This window comes from Streptopelia decaocto (assembly GCF_964273445.1).
Source record: "Streptopelia decaocto genome assembly, chromosome: 20".
In the NCBI taxonomy this organism is placed as follows: Eukaryota; Metazoa; Chordata; class Aves; order Columbiformes; family Columbidae; genus Streptopelia; species Streptopelia decaocto.
The window spans coordinates 4,103,018-4,125,276 of NC_138675.1; the positions used below are offsets into that span (position 1 = coordinate 4,103,018).

The window sequence follows — 22,259 nt, forward strand, 5'->3', positions numbered from 1 at the left end:
CACCCCGGCCGCTGGTACCTTCACTTTAGAGTTGCTGTCACCACACGTGTCAGAGAGGGCGTTTGGGATGCGATGCGTTTGGCGAGGTGTGAAATGCCTTGCTGTGCTGTTGTGTGACCAAGGGCTGAGATCTGTGGGTGGCTGTGGCATTTGAGGCCGGCGTCACTGCTGGTGCTTGTGATTCACCTGAGCTCTTGTTCTGCTCAGTAGGGAATATTCATTTCCTTCTGAAACTCTCCTCAGGGCAAAGAGACTTCACCAAGTGAAGGGAGGCCATCAGATTCGCACTGTCTTCACCTGAGACCACCTCCAAAACAAAGAACCTGACTTCTCTCCTGGCTTTGTACACTGGAATGGACCTTGAAGCCTGTGACTTCTCAATGCAAGGTACTGCCTTTATTCTGTGATCAAACGGTCTGCTCTGAAGTAGGACTGGAATGAGTGATTTTGGCTCTCCAGAGCCTCCATTCTAGTTCCTGGGGAATCTCTAGCCTATAGTGTTTAGAAGAGCTGCTGAAAGTCATTGGTTTGGGTGGTTAAATGCATGGTGGGCTGTTGATCTGTCTTGGGCTGGCTTACAAGTAGGACTGGGTTTATCTGTGACGTCGCTGCCCATTTCTGCACAGACACAGGCACCCAGCTGACACAGAAAAGCGCTGCTTTGAGCAGCTCCCTGCATTAGCCTCCTTCTTCCTGGTGAGCTGCTGTGCAGTATTCACAAGTAGCTAAATAGTATGCCAGAACAAGCTAGCATGGGAGTCCCCCGGGTAAGTATTGTGTGGGACAGTTTCTGATTGAGTTGCTTCACTAAAGAAGAGGAGTTTGAAGATGTCTGTGGTCACGGTGGGAAACTCAGAAAGGTTGCGAGGGGGTGGGACTGTTTCTAAAAGCCGTTTTACTTTCTTCACTGCTTGGCTCCCGTCACAGCTTCTCTACAAAGAAAGGTATGGCACAACATGGCCTAGAAGAAAGCAGCTGTAGGATAACAACAGTGGGATAATATATTTCTCCTGAATGGTTTGGGGATTTGGGAGGTACCTGGTGGCACTGCAGTACTGCTGCAGATAGAAGGGGCTGAGGATCCGTGCTGTGTCTGGGCTTTGTGTGACGTTATGTCTGCTTTGTAGGGCGTAGAGGCTTTGTCAGGGGGTATCTCCATGCTGTGTTGTCACCATTAAATGACGATGATGCTTGAATGAAGATCAGCAACCTAAAGAGCCTGTGGGCATTGTGTATCACCACGTTCCTCTGCCTTTTGCTGCTGTGCCAGAGGTGATACCTGGGCAGAGCGGTGTATCCAAAGCTGTTGTGAATCACAGGTCCAGCTGAGACCTGAGGCAGAAGGATCAGGCTGTAGGGACCGTATTGGCTTAGCGAGAGGGAAAATGGTCAAAGTCACAGGGCTAAGATGTCGGGCTGGGGCTTCGGTTATCCCTGTCCATCCCTGGCTGCATGTGGCACGGGGGAATTTACTCATGTTCCCAGTGCCCTCCCTTAAAGAGCAACAGCCGTGATCCTCTAAGGCTCAGCAGGGCTTAGCGCTTGCCACGTGTTTGGAGCCCACAGACCTGAGTGCTTTCAGTAAACCTGCCAGTAAATACAGCGTGCTTCAGGATGGGATAGGGGTGAGCTGTGCCTTCCCACACCTTCCTAGTGCTGAAACTCCTCCAGGGTCTGGCATGCTTTATTTGGAAAGCTTGGTTTTGAACTATTAATGTAGGGAACTCTGGCCGTTATCCCTGCATGAGCTGCTCCGGTGCCTGTGTCCCATTTTAGAACAGTGGCACATGCCTTCCCAGGCCTCCGGAGGCAACAGAGCTTCCCAAATGGGAGCTCTGCCTGAGGGAATGGCTTAGTGCAACATGAAGAGCCTTGAGGTTTTACCAAATAAGATACAAATTCTCAGGTTTGACTGTAGCAGGTGAATTTTCCGCCAAACATCCTTACGTGCCTCTCTAGAGAGGCCCAACATCCAGGGGGAAAAACTCTGCGGAGGAAGCTGCTGTGTAAGTTCTGGGCCCATTTTTCCATCAGAGGGAGCTTTTCCTGTGAGCCCTCTCACAGGTTCCTGCTGCTGGCATTGAAAGCCCTGCACGTCCATCCGACACGGACCTGGGATGAGCAGGACCTCTTGAGACAAGAAGGCAAGAGGAGGAGACTTGAGGAGGAGTTCCTTCAGTGCTCTAGTGAACCTTAAGGTTCGGGTTCTTTTAGATCAGTAATTCATTTCGATGTTTGCCTTCTCCTCCTAGTACCTACTGGGCGTGTTGCCTGTACAAAGCTGAGTGTCCTTCAGGGACTATTTTCTGAGGGACAGAAGCTCATTAGAGACAACAGAAATATTTCCCTGGACTCCAGCTGTTTTCTGAGGTCCCCCTAGTTCTACAAGCATCACTTCAGTGAAGGAAATGCGTTTCGCCTTTCAGGCATGTGGCTGTGTGATTGCTCATGCTCTGGACTAGAAATCCCTGTGTTCCAGTCTTCAGCCCTGGAGCAAGTTGTATGGCTTCTACTTTCAAAACAAGCTCAATTTACTTTGGGCTACAGAGGCTATTTGCACGTTCTCCAGAGCCCATCCCCAGGCTGTGATTGCTGGTTTACTCTCTGTTTATAGGCACAAGCTGGCTGTTTAGTCCTAGAGCTGTAAGGGTTGGAGGCAGTTTTCTTGTTCAGTGGATGAAGAGTAGGGGAAAAAAGCTAAAAAAAAAGATGGGAAAAGGATTAAAAACACCTGCTTTGCCTGTGCGTGAATTACAAAATATTTCCCCTTGCTTCAATCCTAAAGTAAACCTGAATTTGGGGTTTAACTTGGGCTGCCTGTGTTATTTGTGCGGGGATCCTCGGGATGGCGGCGCAGGCGCCGGGGCCGCGCAGCGAGGTGGGAACTCTGCCTTCCGCAGAAGCGCAGGGCCCAGCCCAGCCGGCCCCGACGGCTGCGATCGAGCTGGGGAATATGAAACAGCCTTGCAAAATCCTTGTGGAAATTTACCCGCCTGTGTATGAAATCAACTCGCCTGCCTTTGCCAGGAGGAGTTTAACTTGCCCATTAAAATATACATCTATTTATGTATTACTTGTTCTGTGAGAGAAAATTTTCCCAGGCGGTTACAAAACTCAGTCTAGACTGCAACGTGTGGCATCTGGTGGTAACATGCCATATACATATATCTGAATACACTATCTACTGTATCACCCTGCTTGGGAGTTAATAGCACGTATCTGGATTATAGCGAGGTCTTTCCGTTTACAGAACACTCTCCCCGGATAAAAGTTTGGCCCGGTTCCTGCCTGCACTGGTCTGAATGGGGCTCTGCCCTGCCTGCTGCCATCCCGACAAAGCAAGGCAGGCGTTTCCACGCTGCCTGTTCTGACCTGTGGCCCCGTGGTCCACCTGGGCTGCCGCAGGAGTTCTCGGGCAGAACTGCTCCGCAATGGCTGAGTTGAGGAGAGGGAAGACGTTAAAAGCCTGTCTGGGATAAGAGCAGGGTTGTCACATCCATCTGCTCAGGCCCTGACGAGCAGCTGATCCATATTGTTAACATATTGCCTGCCATATGGGCTAGCTCAGCTCTCCAGGAACGCTTGGGAGACCTGACCTCTAGTGTGACAAGATGTGAGCATGAAGGACGGGTTGACAACAGCCCTTGGGTCTCGGAGTGTGAAACCGTGTTTCAGCCCCTTCCGCTGCCTTCCCCTGCGCTCGCTCGCGTGCTGCCTCTGCCTCTCTCCCTCTCTTCTCTCTCTCTCGGAGGGTTTTTCCCTCCCTCCCCTGTTTTCCGCATCCCTGGTCTGCACTAGATCAATGACCTTCACTCATAACCAGACTGGACAGTTCTGACTCCCTCCCCCAGGCCTTCGATCAGATGTTTGGTTGGCGGCTGTGGAAAGCTGAATGGGGGGAAGTCAAAGGAGGGGAAAGAGGATCATGTGCTCGCAGGCCTGGTAGCTGTCCTTACCAGGTCTGGCCTGGGAGTGGGACTGGAGCCTGATCCACTAAGGTCCTTAGCACCTCTGGGTCACTGGGATAACGGCACACGCTGATACAGCCTCTTGATGGACGGCCAGGTCCAGCAATGGGATCTAAGCAGGTTGAAAAGGCTCTAAGGTTCAGGGAAGGACCATGATGCCAGTGTTTGAGGAGGGAACACTTAAAGGCTCCTGAGAGACACAGAATTATTTCATTTCAAAGCCTTTTCAGAAGCCCTGCTCTGCCCAGCAACTGGTGATTTTCACCTACAGTTGTCGTCCACATGACGGGGAATAGTTGTCTGAGGTGCAAAAGCCAAAGAGGTTTTCCAGCAATGGGGAAGGATCCCTCCCAGGTATTGAAGGAGCTCTGAGCAGAGCCTGCGGTGCAAGCACAGAGCTCACATGTATGGATACGCAGGGCAGCGTAGCCCTAAAGAAGCACAGTGCTTAAACTAAGGCCAGCAGTTGCCTGTCACACAGGAGACCAGCCCGCCCCAAACACTCAGATGGAAGAAGGATGTTCAGTACTGGAGGAGACAGGACTGAGCCAGGCCTTCGTGGGTTCAGACCTTGCTTGCCGTGCCACCTGCCATTGTTCTCCTCAGTCTCCTGAGGAGCATGGCCATCTCTTTCCTAAGGCTCCTGTCTTCACACTTGAACTTTATGGAGGTTAAATCCTGATGCTATTAAAGCAAGCACGAGTTCTGCTGTAAACCTCAGTGGAATCAGGATTTCAGCCTTGATTCCTCAGAAGAGGATCGGGGTGTTTCCCAACCTTTCTTACCAACAGCTCTGTCAGACCTTTAGGCATGACTTAGTTGTCTTTAAGTCTTCCCAAGCAAGGGTTGCCTTCTTTAAAAAATGCCCATCCTGTGAAAGTCAATATCCTCAAAAAGGCTGTGATTTCACCCTCCTGCTCTTCATAAAGGTTTTGGATGGTTTAGGTACTTCTATCGCTCTCCTTGCCTATATACCTGCAATTGCAATGAGCATTAATGGTGTTTATTTGTAGAGAGGAGCCCACTGAGGTATTGCAAAATAAAACACAGCGATGAGTTGTGGTTTATTTACTCAAGCTTCACTGATGTAACCAACCTGATTTTATGCTAATAATGACTCAGAAGCAGAGTTGGGAGGAGAAGCCAGATCTGATTCCTTCAGCCATCTGACAGTATTCCTTGCTGTCCTTATGAGATCCAGTGGCGGTTCTCTCAGCTGGGGGCAGGCAGCAATACTGCAGCCAGTTTGCAGGGGTACACTAAATATGTAGGGACACGTTCAGCTCTGGTAGGAACTGAATGTGGGACCGTCTGTCCGTCCGTCCGGTGGCTGTCCAGTGGGGACCAACAGGGACTCTGACCCACCCGAGTTCCTCCGGGAAAACCGTCTGGAAAGCACTCGGAACAATCAGTGCGAGGTATGCACATGAGTGTTCAGGGAAATGCATGTTCAAAATGTAGTTCTTAGAAATCTGTTGATAAAACACAAAAAATTTGAAAAATGAACAAATACTGTAAAGTGAATGTGGTCTGTTCTCTGATGTCTTCTACCAGGGGCTCATTCCAGACTGGTGCTCAGCCCATGGGACAGCACTGGAGTTGAGGCTTATCTCGCTACTTGAGCTGAATATGGAAAGACTGTTGTAGCCCATTGCCTCTGACAAATTATATATTAATGCTGGGGCTTTTTTTGTTATTATTGTAGTTATATATTAACCATTAAGAGCCACAGGTAAGCCATCCGCTTATGTAAAGCAGCAGAGCTGCATTTTCAGTGAGCAGAACGATCCTGATTTTTGCCAGGGCAGTTTATGATCTGTCCCAGTGTCTTTCTTGTGATTCTTGCTGAGTTTGTCTTAGCTGTACATTAATAGAACATACAAGAGAAAAGAGGAGAGGACAAACTAAGGTGAGTTTGAAAGTAAAATGAGCAAACAATATTGCTAACCTTGTCCTTTCGGAAGTCAAAAGCTACTCCCCTCCTCCCCCCAATTATAAGACTTAATAATACCGAGGTTTCTATGTGTTTAAGATGCACACAGATCACATTTCAGGTTGCTGTGCCCTGCCAGTGGGAGAGCAGAGGGAGGGATAGCACTGTACATACATTGCTGTATGAAACAAAAATCTTATGTAACTTGCAAGATCTCAGGCTTTAAGAAAAACATGAAGCATTGCGAGGTTGACAAGAGTTGGCACATGGGAGCAATTCCTACTTGATTACCACGTCCCTGGAGTGTGCTGACCTAGAGAACAGCCTACTCACGAACCTGGTTGCCATCCTCCCTTGCCAGGGCTAGTTACAACAGGAGCTGAAGTCAGTTGCCCCCAAGGCCAGCAATGTGTTAATAGACTTGTTTTCCCCGGGGCCGTTTGGCTGCGGAGCAGAGCAGATCCTACCCAAGCTGGTCAGATATGGTGTGGGGCAGAGGGGGGTTGTCCTCTCTGATGTCCCCTCTTTGAGGAGCTCATAGGTAGCTGGACATCCTCGATCCCTGAAACAGTTCGGGATGAAGGCAGAGAGCTGACCTGGGGCTGGGTGAGCAGAGCTTCTGGGGATGGAGTGAGTGGAGTTGGGGATGGGGTGAGCAGAGATTCTGGGGACTGAGCGAGCAGAGCCTCTTGGCATCTTCTACCTGGGCAGCCCAACGCTGCTGCGTGTTGTTCTTGTCTCCTGAGGCAGCCGGGCTTTTGGCTTCTGGCTACCCAAGCAGGGCCTGAAGAAGGAACAGGGACCATTCAGGGAGCCTGCTGAGAGCACTGAGCCCCCAGCTTTTGGCTCAAACTTCGAAAATCCACACAATGCTCCCTTGGCAGAGCTGCCTCTTGCCCCTTTCCCAGCCCTAGAGAAAGGACCCCACCACATCAGTCACCTACCAAATTCTGAGCTTGCTCTTTATCCTTGCCACGGGAACTATCCTCCCTTTATCTCTCTTCTACCCATTTCTTGCTTATTCCCCTGTGCCACTTTTTATGGGTTTGCCAGAAAGGAGAGGAGATTTTTCTTTCCCTTGTTTGCTTCACTCCATTACTCCCATCTGTTCATCCAGGCCCTTCGTCCCTTTGTTTTTCAGAGTCGTGTAGATTTGGGCTCTCCATTTGCTCTCTGGGATGCTCTTCTGGACCAGGCTGGGAAGGAGGTCTGGTTCACAGGCCAGCGCGAGGGGTGGGGGAAATGTGCCTCTTCAAATTAATCAGAATTTTCTCCTCCAGAAATGCTAATGGGGGAAAAGCAATTAAAGCAGCCTGTTTTTTATTAAGTAATCTGTGTTAAGAGCTTGTAATGAAGTTTAGTGCCGTTGTGACTCGATATTTCAGCTTCATCGGTTTGAGTCAAAACAATCCAAAGTGGGAAGGGAGCGAGGAGGTGAGCTGCTCCCCAGCATCGCTCGCGCTCTCGCTCTTCCAGGCTTTCCAGTATAACGCATATGAGGCCACTCACTCTTTATCCTGCCCAGGAGGGCTGCGCTGCATAAGAAGGAGGCTTTAAAACCTGCACACGCAGCTGGATGGCTTCTTCTGGTTTCAAACACCCATTCTCCAAGTGGAGATAGCCACAGCCTCTTGGAACAGCCTTTTCCTTGTCTCTGAGGGTAGTTGCAAATAGTGAGTTTTCCACAGTGAGTGGTGAGTTGCCAAGGGGCAGCAGAGGAGCAGTGAGACCCTCCAGCCTTTGAGCAGGGTCCTGGAGCTTTTCCAACATCTGGAAGACTTTTGGCTGCCACAGGTCGAGGGTGCGATGGTGCCTGCGGTTCCTGTCCTTTGCACCTCCAGGTCGGTGCTCTCTCCCCTCTGAGCAGCTGTGACCAGCTGTGGGAGCTGCCCATCTCCTCCTCCTCTCCTTCCTCCCACCCCAGGAGGAGGCAAGAGGAAAAAGGGACAATATCCCTTTAAACAACTACACGCCAAGCCTCTGCCGTCCTGTTTTATCTGAAGTCCAACCGCATGTTGTTCCAGGGCCGATCCGCTTTAGCTAATTAATAATCTGACAGGAGCCACCCAAGGGATTAGCTGCTGAGACGAGCTAGACCAAACCCCCAGCAAATGAGCCCCGCGCTCCCTGGGGACTCGGAGGTGACTTTGGGGGGCAGGGGGCTGCACCACATACAGAAGGGTGTCGAGGCCCTGAAGGGGATTTATGGCATCTGGGAGGCTGAAGGGGGAGGCGAGGGGTTACAATTTATGAGATGTAAACTAATAAATCAGTTAGTTGAGGAGGGGAAAGGGGGAGCACCAAATTAAAAGATAACGTCTTAAAGGAACAGTGGAAATTGATGGTGCTCCTTGTGGCAGGGGACACCAGGAGACTTCCCAGTGCAGACCAGTTGTAGCTTCTTCTGCACTGGCTGCCTGGGAGAGAGGAAGAGGGAGAGGGCAGAGCAGAAGGAAAAAGGATGTTGATGGGGATTGAGAGGAAAAGGACATGCACCTTTGTGCAGTTTATGTAAACACGATGGGTTGGCTTTTATGGCAGAGGCACGAGGCCACCTCGTTTGATGACAGAAGACAGGGACTCTGGGCCTGGGGATTGGTGGGTAAGGGGGTGCACAGTCATCCTCTGCACTTAGTCCCCCCCGATATGATTCCAGTCTTGTAGGGAACTCTTTGTTTGCCTTTTTGTTGAATGAGATCAGTAGAGTGGGTCAACTTGGAGCAAGACAAGTTACTATTAGCAGAGCTGTCTGAAGACAGAGTGGGATATATTTTCTTTTCCAAATTTGCCTTTTCAGTGACTGTTCAGGCCGTGACAGTGTTTGGAGTTTGGTCTTGAGGCAAGTGTTTGGTTTTATTCCAGAGGCTTGCAGAGGTCTGAAACTTGCTGGTGGTGAAGGTCCATTTCAGGTTCTGTTCTGATTTCAGGAGCCGTGTGCCTGCTGGGTAGGCTGGTAGCCTTGGGTGTAGGTTTTCCCACCTCTTCCACTGACCAGTCCCAAAGCTGTTCTGCCCGTTGTATTTCCATAGCAGTGTCTTCTGGTGCCTTCAAACCTCACTCACGCTGAGGTTCTCTCTCAGAACATGCCCAGGCCTCAGCTCTCTCTAGAGGCTGCACTAATGCAAATGGTAATGCAAGATGGGATTTCCAAAAGCCTTCTTAGGGAGATTTGTAATCCCTGCCCCATGACAGTGCTAGACAGAAGCTAATGGAGAGGGACCTGTGCGCACTCTGCAGACCCAGAGCAAACCTCTGAACTCTTGCCAAAGGCCAAGATTTTGACGTTGTTCCCTGCAAGGGCGGAGACTCCTTTATTTTCTCCATCGCCAGGCACCCTGCAGCAGACCCGGCAGCGTGGCCCCTTCCCTGGCCGGGGCTGGACACCCAGGCGGTGGCTCTGGAGCGCTGGGTGGCGCCGGGAGCCGGGTGAGCTCCTCCTGCCCCACCCCACCCCGCAGCACCCATGGCCTGGAGCCACCCCAGCCCCACGCCAGCCCGCGTGAGCCACCAGCAGCTCCGAGGGGGTTTTTAGGGAACGCCTCTGCTGAAGGGGTCTCGGGCTCCTGTGGGAGCTGCCCTGGGGAGCTCAGCACAGAGCCTGCAGATCGCTCTTCCAGTGGGGCAACTGCATTAAGCAAACGACGCTCATCTGACTTCTTGTGCTGCATATTTCCATCTAGAGAGCTCCCTCACAGCTTGCAGGGTCCCCAATACAGACATATTGGGCCAGGGTGACTTCTTGTGATCTCAAAAGACAGGGAGCTGAGGGAGAGCCATCCTGTGCCTTGCTGGAGCTGAATTGTGATGCTGAGCCACCTTCCTTTCTGGGCAAACTGGTGGGCACTAGCTAGAGACTGGGCTGCTGGAGTGGGCTAGAGCTGATGGAAACCTCACTCTGCCCTCCTGCCAGCGCTGCACCATCCCATCCCACCCCCATCCTATCCCAGTCCCATCCCAATCCCATCCCATCCCAGTCCCATCCCAATCCCATCCCATCCCATCCCCATCCCATCCCCATCCCATCCCCATCCCACCCTGTCCCACCCCGTCCCTCCTCGTCCCGCTGTGCTCACCAGTCTGGCGGTGGAGTGTGTGGGGAGGTTTATCCGGAGGCTGGGCTGGCAGTCGTGCCGTCGGAGCCTCTCATGCACACAGCCGCGGTTTGGCCTCCCTCCTGCAAAGCTGCCAGTGGCCCACGCTGCCTCCTGACCAACATCATTAGTGCGGGTATTTATATTTCATTAACAACATTAAGCCAAAATGGTATTAAAAGCAACACCAATGATAAATAGCTTATTAATAAACAGGGAACCGGCTGCACCACGCGCAAATTCAATCCCTTCCTAAACGTGTCTCTGCCACTAAAACCAGGCATTTAACTCCTGCTGTACTGGAGAAAGTTGGAAGATGCTTTGGGGAGGATGGGAATCAGATAAACGCAGGGGGTGAGGGGACACAGTGTCATGCAGTTTGGCTCTTGCTAAGGCAGCCTGGGGTGGGGAGAAGATCTAGGTCTCTCAGGGTGCCACTGCATTTCCACTGCTGGGTGGGACTCATTTGGTTCTGTGTTTCTAGGTGATTTCGATTGTGTTAAAACAGAGAGCATGAAACAAGAAAGCGGAGGTGTTTAGGATCCCGGTGAGCGTGTCTGCCTTTGATTTTACCATCTGCCCTGTTTGCCCCACACACTTTGCACAGCTCTCCCTGGCTTGGGCAGCACCATCCACAGCAGCCACCAGCATAGAATCTCTCACCCGCACCCAGTCGCTCCCGGTGATCTCTGAGGACACCAGCCTTGTCCTCATTCCTCCCCGTGTGTTTATTCTAGGGATTAAGAATGTTAAAAATGTGGCTTTTCTTGTAAGCTTGTCAATCAGTTTATTATTTTTGTTTTTTGTTTTTGTTTGCCCCCAACTCCTTATTCTCTCAAATGACTTCCCATGCTCCTGCCCCACCCTAAGTACAAAGGCTCTTTTATTGCTCTTCCTGCTCCTTCTTTCAGCAGTAAATTAATTGCCTCAGAAACTTGGATGACTTTGGAGTCGGAGGCCCCCCCTCAAACCACCTCTGGGTTTCTCAGAGGAGAGGTTCCCCTCTCCAAGCACAGCTCGGGCACTTTCCCAGCTCGGACCGCGTGCACCGTGCTGGCTTAGGGTGCAGCGATCGCAGGTATAACGCAGCAGCTTTGCGGTCTCCCTGCTGTGGATTGGTTTGCTCACCTTTTAGTTCGCATCGTGCAAGGGCTTTATGTGAAGAACCAGACCTCTTCCCCAGCCCAACCGTGTCTGAGTGTCAGATCTCACTGGTGAACTGTGCAATGTTAAGCACAATTTTCTGCACTTCTGTTCCTAAGCACAGTAGTGGTTCTGAATTTAGGATCCAAGGTGCAGCTGGAATCTCTGTACCTCCTCTCCTAGTCCTTAGGTCCTTCTGTGACAGGCTGGGCACAGGCAGGAGGGGAAGGGAGCACAAGGAGGTTGCAGAGCTGGTACTCGACTCCATAAGCTGTGTCTTGCACGTGATAGAGAGAACTCAACCAAAAGTGTGTTTTATTATTTGTTTGCATGCCAGTGCGGGCAGTATCATGGATCGCATGTCTCCTGATCACCAACTGTGAGTTGGTGTGTGCTGACAGTCATGTAAGAGAGGAAACTCATCAGAACCTGCCTCTTCCAGACCCAGCTTCACTCACATGAGCCTTAAGATGCTCAGATATTCAGAGCAGGGAGGGGAGGAGGAGAGAAGGGAGAGAAACCAGGCATCAAGATAATCATGATTTCCTCAGAGCCGTGTAGGGAGCTCAGAGTCTGATATCCAGCAGCATCTCTTCCGTCTTGCTCCTGCACAGCATCGAGGAGAAACAAAAAAAGCGTGGTGTTGCGGGGAGAGCTGATCCATACTCATCTCCCGAACCATTGCACGTGGCGCCCACCCCTAGCAATTCTGCAGACTCCACGAGCTGCCTGTTCCATTGCAACTCTTTCTATGGAGCGTCTTCCCTGGAAAGGAATTTAATCAAACTTGACTGAGGAGTGCTGAAAAACATGAGGAAGTAATTAGAAATGTGAATTTACAGCCTGCTGGAGAACCTCCCTCTCTTTCTCTCTCTCTGCGTAACGCCTGTGCTCACCCCTGTTTCCTACCGTTACCAGTCTCATTCTTCAAGCCCTCCTCCACTTCACCACCTTTGTCCAGACCCGGCGTGTCAGATTTGTGACCCTCAGCGCTGCCTTAGAGAGAAGAGGCAGAGCCAGTTCCTGGGAAGAGCGTGGCCCTCACTTTCCTGTGCGAGGCACTAAGAAGCCAGCGGGAGGACAGTCCCAGGAGGAAGTTGCAGGTTCCCTGAAGGAAATTGGCTGGAACAGCCTCCCTGATTGTCTGTGATTTCCCAGCTAGATAGGCCCCAGGGGAGGGGGTAGGCTGGAGCAGGGTGGAATCAGCCTGGAAATTAGGATGGGCTGGATGCTTCCTCCATAGGGTGTTATTTTCTCGTTTATGCTGTTCGTAAAGTCTTATTTTTTTTTGGTTTTCATGCATGAAACCATTATTCTGGGAAGGTTCTGAGCTTTCATGACTGGAGGATCCATAACCAGCTCCCAGGAATGGTCACACACTCCAGTGCCATTCACAGGTCACATAGTGCAGTGCCATTGGCTCTTGCTCCCTGATTCCAGCCTGTGTGTCCTTCTCCTTCCATCCTGTGAGCAGCACACGGTGAGTCTGCGTTGCCTGGATGGAATGGAGAGCTCTGAGCTGGCTGCTCAGCATACACCAGAGATTTTACACCCGTCGCAGAAAGGAGATTGAGCAGAACTGTGTGGGTGAGACTCCAAACCCAATCCAGTTGCCTTGGGCAGGAATTAAGGGGCAAGGTGTGAACTGTGGCACGGGGGTGGGTAGCAGAAGAGCCAAAACACTCAGGTACTTCTCTCATCTTCACTTTGCTTTCTGCTTAAAGCGGCAGAAGAAATGGCTGGCAAGGTGCTGGGCACTTGGGAACGTGGCTGTTTAGACAGTTGCCAACCCGTGTGGGATTAGGAAAAGCTCTGAATTTGTTGGTGGAATTTAGCAGAAATGGGTACGTTTGTCTGTCTGATCCTCCAGTGCATTAAAGAACAAGCCACTTCTAAGCTGTAGCTTTTTTTCTTTTTATTTTTCTGTTTTTTGAGAGTTAGATCCTAGGGGCAATTTATTTTCCTTGGCCCTAAAGGGGCCAGATCGCCAGCTGTCTCTGTAGGGACAGGGGAAGGCACCCCCTGCGTGTCTGTCTCCAGCAGGGGTGGGGTGGGGTGGAATGGAAGGGTCTGAAGCCCCCGTGGTTACTCGGTGCCTGATTCAACCCTGAGTTTCTCTGGCTGGGGCTCTTGTCTCATGGACAGCAACAAGAAACCACCCCCAAATGCTTTTCCCAAATCTGCTATCAAAGGGGCTGCTACCGTGGCCTTACCCTGGGCTATTTGGTGATGAAGGACAGAAGGGGGAGTAGCGTAAGTACTCCCTCGGGATCCCCTCTTACACTCTCATTTTCCTGTAACCACTTTGTTTTTTTGGCTAATTAAAGACTGAGCAGTTTTCAGCCTGTGGGGTTTCTTTTATTTGGTTCCTCAGCAATTAACGTTTTTACTGAACAAAGTTTTGATTGAGCTGGGTAGGATGTGGGGCCCATGTCTTGGTTTAAACTTTCGGATCCTTTCTCCGTAGTCCTGTGAATCAATGCCCTTTCCTATCCCTTCAGTGGGCCAGCACCAACTTCTTTCTTACCCTCTACTGATATTCTTATTCTTCTCAGTGCTGTCCACTGCCTGTGTGCTTTCTTCTCAGCCTTCACTCCCACCAAGCCCCTTCTTCTGCACAGAAAAGGTGGACCCAGGAGCCTTTTTGCCCCATCAGGTTAGTTCCAGGTTGCAGAGGCTTCCCTCTGCTCAGCGGTTCTCCCATGACATAGTCCCACCGGGCTGAGGAGAACCTGAGCTGCAGGACCAGCCTGTCTGTGAGCAGCTGTGCCTGTTCTGCTCCGGGGTCTCCGGATGTTCATGTGCTTTCCCTCCTTACCTGGTGCTTCAGCATTTTCCTTGGCACCTCTCTTTCTTTCCTCACGTTGTGAAGGGCCCTGGGCTCCTCTTTTCCCCTTGTGGTCCCTGGGGCCGGGGATGCCCAGGCAGAGATGTCCATGTGCCTGGACCAGCTGGCCCAGGTCCCAGCTGCACCAGGGGCCCCACAGCTCCTCTGTGTTCTAATAGCTGAGAACCCCTGCTCTGCCCTTAGAGCTGCTGCTTGTCCTCACCTGGCAGGGACTCCGCTTTGGATGACAAAGGTCGTAAACCTCCACACACAGCTGGAGGCATCTGCCTCCGCTCCTGAAGGGCCTGATCCCGCCTTGAGCTCTTTGCTGACTGAGTGGGCACATCTGGAAGCACCTGACTTGCTCCAGCTCTGCACCGACACCTCCGTCCCCTTCCCCGTGGAGTGGAAGGGCGACCTTCTCCCACTCAGCTTGGAAACCCTTTGCCCAACTGTTTGGGAGTCCTGCAACCCGCTGAGCTCCTGCCAGACATTTGCACGAGGCAACAAGTGTTGGAGGTATTTGTTGTTCTGAGGGTTGGAGCTTTTGTTGTTGTTGTTTTCCCCGAGAGCTGTTTCCTTTGCAGTTGTTTGGCGGTGCAGGCAGCTGTCCCTTTCAATAAAGAGCGTCGGCACCAAAGTGCCGCCCCGTCCTCGGGCTGGTTTCACCCTCCCTCGCCCCCCAGCCCGTTGGCTGTGGCGCGTGTGCCCACGCCGCTGCACATGCCAGCGGGCGTGCACGGCTCCGCTCGCCGGGGAGCGCACCTGCGGCGCGGCACACACACGCAGGTGCTGCCGGGGTGTGCCGGCACCGCCGAGCACCTTCCCCTCGGCACCGACCGCGCCGTGGGTGTGCGCGTTGCTGTGCTTCCCGTCCGTCCGTCCTCTCCCGTCCGTCACGTCTGTGCGCACACGTGCTCGTGTGCCTGCACGAGGCTCTGAGCCGGCCCGGCCAGCAGCAGCTCTGCAGCGAGCAGGAATCTCTACAAACTTTATTTTTTTAAATGACAGCTGTTTGCTCCCCCTCCCCCCCAAAAAAGGCAAATGAAACACAAATTAAACCCCCAACTGACCCTGTGTGCATGCACCAAACTTTCCGTCATCTGTAACAAATACGCAGCCTCATCCCCAAAGCTGCATGTCTGAGACAGTTGGAGTGCAGGAGGGAGAAAAAACGTGGTTTCCAAGGACTGATTAGATGGCATGCCAAGTGTATTAAATTTTGCAGACATTTTAACAGCAATATGCTAGATAGTTGGGTGTCCCCTGAGGCTGCTGGATTTTTTATATCCTTCACAGAAGGTCAAAGCCCTCTCTGCCTGCCCCCTCCCTCTCTCTCTGCTGTCTCTCTCTTTCATTCCGTGTCCCTTTCTCTCTCTGTCACTGTCCCTCTTTCCCTCTCTCTTTTTTTTGGAGCACTTTCTCCTTCTCTTTTGCTATGTGCCTATAAAATAAAAGATCAGTCATTTGTGAGTTCCCCAGCGAGTGGAAACTCTCGCACTCCCTGTGGTCTCCTCGCACAGAGATGGATATGCTGGGGCTTTCCCCTCTCTTTTCTGCACTTTGTTTTGGGGAAAATATGTTTTCCTCCCATCACTCCCAAAACATCAGTGCTCCCCCCCCCTTTTTTTTTATTTTTGTAGCAAAAAGAAAAAAAAAAAGGGCAGGAAAAGACTCCATCTGGCATATGAATAATTGAAATGGCTCAACTCTGTTCCTGTTGCTGTTGTTTGCTCTCAGTTCTTCCTCCCCCGCCCCAACCACAGCATCCCCCCCGGGGTATGGGAGTCGGAGGTAGGGATGTATGGATGGGAGGAGGTACGGGGGGGTCAGCACACAGCTCACACCGTTCCCCCGTTTTTGTCCTGGGGACAGTGTGTGGTTTGAGGGGCGCAGGTCGCTGTCCCCGTGTCCTGTGCCGCTTTTCCTGCCTGGCCGCGGGATCCATTCCCCACGGGACCCGCAGCGTCCGCCCCGCGGTGCCACCGGCCTCTCGCGCAGGCTCCGGCTGCCGGAACGTGCCCCTCGTCAGCGGTGACAGGTTCTGCTCTCCCCACAGCATCTTCCTCTCCGCCTGCTCGCTCCTGCGCCTCGGAGCCTTCCCGTCCGACCCCCTCCGTGGCAGAGCCGCGTGAGCGCTGGGAGCCAGTTCACAGGTTAAACCTTTTAGGACGTGCGTGGCAGTCTACAAAAAATACCTCCCTCCTTCCAGCTTGGTCCAGGTTCTCCAGCACACGCACAGGTTTTCCGGCTTGGCCCCAAAATGCCAAACCCGCTGCCTTCTCCATTTCAGGAGCCCGAGCCGCCCAGGTACCCGTGCGCCTGGCAGCCAGAGCGCAGCTTTTGCTGTCTCTTTAAAACCATTTAGAGTAAAAACAAAGAACTTTAGTGCATTAATTGTGGATGAAGATGGGTCTCCAGATGACAGCCTGATCCATATTCTTCCCCACAAGGCAACTTCCATTTTCCCCCGCCCTATCGCCCCCTGCCCAGTCTCTCCTTCCCCTCTCTGTCTGTCTGTCTGTCATTTTCCCCACTCTTTAGAGATGAAAAGCTGACATAAGGTGTTGAACCTTTAAATATACACATTGAGCTCCTTTTTTCTGCAGTCAGTAGGCTGCCTCTGATGAGTTGTGTGTTTTGAAGAAGGTATTTGCTGTGTGTATTTGTGATTATACTTGGCAGGCGTTCGGGTGCGTGGTGTGTTTTTGGGGGATGTTTGTGTATTGTTGGGGAGGAGTTTATATTTAGACTCTGTTTTTTGTGGTTTGGGAAGGTAATGTATGTATGGGTGAGATGTGTGTGTTTATCAAGCTGCTTGTGTGTGTTTTTATTCTGTCTTGGTGTTTGTTGTGTGGGCAAATGCCTATGTAGTGTGTATGTATGTAGGTTTGTGTATGTTTTCCCTTGTATGGGGCCAGTGTAGGAGTTTGGGCTTGAGTCATAAGGATTTTTTGTGTGTTTTAGGATACATACTCTGTGTATTACGTATGAGTTTTGTATGTAGTCTTTGTGAGGTTTAGCAATTTTATTAACTCTGGTGTTTGGAAGGATGGGCTCTGCTGAGTCTTGAGTGTGTTTCGAATGTGTTTTTCATGAATGTGCATTTACAAAATAACAAGAACAGCACAGAAAATACGTTAGAAAAGCGATGGAGGGGGAAAGCCGGCTGGAAAATTCAGAGGTGCAAGCGTCTCATTAACAACGTTACCGGAGCGGTAGGTGTTCAAAGCCACGAACATTCCTATAAACTGAGAGAGAATTTCTTCTTCTTCTTCTTCTTCTTCCTCTTCTTCTTCTTCTTCTTCTTCTTCTTCTTCTCCTCCTTTTTTTAAATCTTTATTTTAAAAATCTAGGGAAAAGGAGAAGAAGCAAGAACATTTCAGTTGGCATTCAAATCAGGTTCGTTTATATATATGCAGATACCTAAGTCTTTATATATAAACACTCCTACACATGATATAAAAGTTGCATGTAAAATCTTGGTAACCCAGCACTTGATACAAATAATTAGATATTTATATCTAATAAAACTGGTTTGATGGGGAAATCACTCTCTTCTGTGCAGATTTCCATTTGAAGACAAGTTTCGGTTCGGTGTTTGTTTTTTCTGACAGCAAACCCTAGGGTTTGGCACCGAAAAACATACTCCTTGTAAATATCTAAATATCTGTTCTCTGCCATAAACATTCAGAGATGTGCCCAATCATGTCAGAGGAGCCTATTTACCCACTTTGTGCTTTCATGTTACTTACAGTGCGCTCGTGGAGAGGAGAAACATGCAGCAAAACGTGCAAACGGGACGGTTACTGTCCCAGGGACAAAGCAGCAGCGTCCAAGGCTGGTGGGGGCTTTAGGGGCCGCCCGTGCTCAATCAGTCCTGCAACATGCGGGCAAGCGCCGAGGATGGGCAGAGAGCCGGGGATGCGCCAGCGCTGGTACCCTGCACGGACACATCCAGCATGCCTGCATCCAGCCTTGTCAGCCGCTTCACTGCGGCTCCTGGAGGCCACGAGTGGCCAGTTGGCTCGTTGCTGTCTAGGTTAGATAAAGAACTATCATTTTTCAGGTGAGCTGCCCCCTCGGCACGGCAGCGGGAGGGGATGGGATGGCGGGTCGTGTTTGGTAGCGGGGTCCCCGTCGGCACAGCCGCCGAGCTGGCACAGCAAGAGATGGAGCAACCGGGTTGGTTTTCCCTGGTCTCATCAGGAAGAACTGTGTCATGCAGCCCGTTGCTTGCTCTGCCTATCGATCATTGTTAACACAGTTTTCACTTGAAAACGCTGCGCTCGGGGCAGTTGGAAGGACGTTCAGCAAGGAGCCGAAGGGTAGAGGGGCTCCCACTCTGCGTGGGGACGGGATTCTCATCCTCGCCCGAGCTGTGTAAATCCCTGAGTAACAGTCCCATTATCCTGGGGGGGAGGCTTTGATCTTGATTTACTCTTGTGTTGCTGCAAAGAAAAAAAGAGTCTGGCCCACTGCCTTGTGGAGGAGGTAAAATTACCACAGATAAAACCCAGTCAGCAGAGTGGAGTCTGGCGGCTTTTGTTCTGCGAACAGGCCCGTGGCGCGAGCTGCGGAGCGGGGGGAAGGGGCCGTGCGCAGGTACGGCGGGCGAGGAGCAATTTCCTGCTTCTCAATTAAAATACGCGTGTATTAAAGGCTTTTAAAGTTGCTTTGGGTTAAACGGAGGGGACCGTTTAGATTTTGCACAATTCCGAACCTCAGATTTTAGAATGAAACGGGATGGCGGTTGTAGGTGTAAAGTTGGTAAGCGCAGAAACTTTTCATTTAGAAAACAGCCAAATGAAATACTTGAAGAAAAATGGCATTTCTTTCTGTAAATGAACAACTGTGTGCAATTACTTTGAATCTGTGCAAAGTTTGACCTTCATTTACAGTTTTCATCTCAAAAAGTTTGGGTAAAAATCATTATGCTGCTTGAGCGGAAAGATTTGCTTTTAACATATTTTTTTAAAGATGAGTCATAGTTTATTTTCCTGTAGACTTTGACAGCGTTGCTAACATAATGTAGCATTACATCTGCTGGGTTTTGGAGGTTTTTTGCCCATTTAACTAAGCTAAGCATATTTTGCAAAGGCTGGGAAGACTAAGCTGGGGTTGGAGACGTGTCAGGTAAAGGAGCCCTGGGGAAGGCTGGGCTTTAATTACAGCTCAGGACCTGACCCTCCCGTACAATCTGCATTATGGGTGCATCGGTCCCTGCTGCTTTTCCACACCTGTCCTGTAGGAAAGTGAGCGTAACCAACAGGCGGTAACATCTACATGGATGTCGGGCTTCATTCCATGCTGGGTTTGTACAGTGTGAGGTGTGGGGGGGACTATGAGTGAGAACAGGGTAGCTGTACCATCCGTTTAATAGCTCCTTTTAAAAAATAGAAGGAATTAATTCACAGTCCTCCCAGAAGAAGAACAGGATCTTAGTAATTGGCACCTGGCAATGTCAGTCAGATTTCCCCTCCTTGTCGCCAGCACTTGGACGGTGTGTTTGCTGCTGGATCCGACTTTAACAAAAAGTTAAACAAATTAAAAAATAAATAAAATAAATTTAAAAAAGCCCTTCCTTCATGCATATGGAGTTTTTGGGGAAAAAAAAAAAAGGTATTTTAATGCTTTCTATTAAATTGGGACTAAAAGTGGTGTCTTAATTTGCATTCATTAGCATATTTGCATATAGATCGCTGAAATGGTGGAAGAGGAGAAGAGCCTATAAATGAAAATTCTTTTAAAGGCGCAGGCATCCTTTTATTTATTTTCAGTCTTCCTCTGCTTTGCAAACCTCTGCAGTTATTCTTGTTAATCGTTTCCCCATTGTATTTCCCTGTGACATGAGGTACAACTCCCTACTCTCACACTGCAGTTCTTGTCTTACGTGCTGTCTGGCTATTGTAAAAAGTAGTTTGTGTGGTTCCCAAGTGGTTGTTCCCGGCTGCAGATGTTTGTTAAGTTGCCCTATAGATGGACTGGCTAATTTGAGATAAAGACTGTAGTGAAGATAGATAAATCAATAATGAGAAACTCCTTCCTATAGAGTTGGAAACTGGGATGGAAAGGGGGACTAGAAACGCTTGGGGGTGTGATGCGACGTGCTCAAGGTGTGTAACAGGTCGGATGTCGAGCACAGGAAAGCTCTTCCCAGGGCAGTGGGGCCAGGCCTGATGTTCCAGTCAGATTCCCAAGCATCGAGGAGAAATTGAGGCAGAGAGAGGACAGTGCTCTGAGCTAAAAATGGAAATTCAGGCCGCAGTTTGCACTGACCCAAGCTGTTCTTAGCAGCTGCGGTTTGATCCTGGCTACAAAGCCCACTTAATAAGATTCCCGGCCATGTCGCAGGAGGTAATTCGGCTGGGGAACTGGCCAGCCATGCTCCCCCTCTCCCACCAATGTGTATCAGATGCAACAGGGTGAAGATGATGGAGTTAAACTGCAATGGAGCAACAGAGCAGCCAGAGCACGGAGGCAGTTTGGTCCGTCCCGTTGCCCAGCGCTGGCATTCAGGCCGTGGCTTTAGCTTAGTTGCGTTTTTGGGGAAGGGAAGGAGACGGTGGTGCGAGAGCACACAGGGGTGTCTGGACCCGGGGGCTCTGCTCCGTCCCCACCACTGCTCCCATCGCCTCTCGCCAGCTCCCTTGGGCAGAGCGAAACGCACCCAGCTGCTGGCAGGAAGGGGAGCTGAGCGCTGAGCTGTCCTGTAGGCTCCAGGAGATTTTCCTTGTGCGGGGCAGCCCCAGCATCCCAGGGCGTGGTGCTCGGGAAGCCCATGGACACAGCAGGGAGGGCAGTGGGGGAGGCCCCCGCAGCGGGGCAGGGAAGCGCCGCCCGCCACCGGGAGCTGAATGGGAGCGGTGTGGGGAGCGCTGGGGGCCGGGGGAGCCGGCGCTCCACCGCTAATGAAAATCGGAAACCGATTGAACAGCACAAGGTGCCCAGGCAGCAGGTTGTGGAAATGAGGAAGGGAAGGGGGGGGGTAGGGGGGCTAATGGAAGCTTCTGCGAAGCGGATGTCGTATTGATTGCTGTGTGTCTATATTTATATATTATCAAGTATATAAACTTCAGCAGATGTATGGCGCATAGATAAATAAAATGCATGCTGAAAAATTAATGAAATGTACATGCAAATCCACCGCCATCGATCATGCCGGCTGCCAGGACCAGAGGGCTTTTTACTTTTAGGCTCTTCCCTTCCTTTCTTTCATATGTTCTCTCTCCTTCCCCTCTACATAAAAAAACCCAACAGACCCCGAATTCCCACACTTGAGAAATTCCTCAGCCTGGGCCCAGATGAAGTGTGGCAGGATTTGGTGAGAATCTCAGTATTTCTTCTGAGTGCTGTCTGCGCATTGTGTGGGCAGGAGACAGGGCAGGACAGTGACAGAGGTGACAAGGTAGCCGGGAGGGCACCCGAGAGGTGGCAAAGCGGTGTTTACCATGAGCAGCAGGTCTGGGTGAGCGTAAAGGAGTCTGGGCAGATGCAGGGTAAGTGAAAAACATTTTTAAAGTGGGAGGGATCAGTTATTTTAGGGCAGTCCCGCAGAGCCGTACGCCGCCCGTCGCTCTGGGGGCTGTGCCTGGCAGGGGGTTGTTCCAGGCACCGTTAGCGGGACCGGGACGGGAAGACAAACCTGCAGCGTAAAGTTTTGGGCTCAGAGTAGCCTCTGGGAGGTTTGTCACTGAGTTTGGCAAGAGTGGCTCAGTGAGAAAGGTTGCTGGGTGCTTTTTCTTCAGGGATAGTAGATGTGTGAGGAGTTAAACATGGGAATCTCCCTTTGCGCCGGGGACTGCGAGTCCTGCAGGGCTTTGGGAGGCCTTGCTGGTGCACAGAGCGGGGAGGGCAGCTCACCCGGCTCCTCCCGACGCTGATCCTTGTCTGCCTGTGCTGCAGGTATGTCCCTCTGCCCTTTGCTGACTTTCTCTTGAGGTTTTCCTCTTTAACATCATTCCTGGCTTGGGGCAGGGACGCTTGGCAGCCGGGCTGCACAGTTGAAATCATTTTACATCCCCACAGTGGACTGAGTGGTTCAGGCTGTGACCATCTTCTCTGAGCCCTGGGGAAGCCAAGAGACTGGCCTGAGGACGAGCGGCTGGAGCTCCCGCAAGCACCCAGCTCCCAGGGGCTGCCGGGCTGCGCGGGGTATTTTTAGACACTCTTTCTGTAGTTGTTTGTTGTTAGCTGTGTCCCATTGTGAGTGGCAATGCTCCGCGCTCGCCGAGGGTCACCCAGAGTTTAATAGAGCAACCACACAGCTCCTGGTGGTGCAGCTGGCGACCCGCTCC

General features: G+C 51.2%; 1 protein-coding gene across 1 annotated transcript in view; it reads left to right on the forward strand.

The window, feature by feature from the left end:
* Nucleotides 1-360: 360 nt before the first annotated feature.
* CASZ1 (castor zinc finger 1) overlaps nucleotides 361-22,259 on the forward strand; it is a gene marked incomplete at its 3' end in the record, with an annotated part of 150,419 nt that continues 128,520 nt past the window's right edge. Inside the window, exon 1 of the mRNA XM_082070013.1 lies at nucleotides 361-387. The remainder of the gene's footprint in view (nucleotides 388-22,259) is intronic.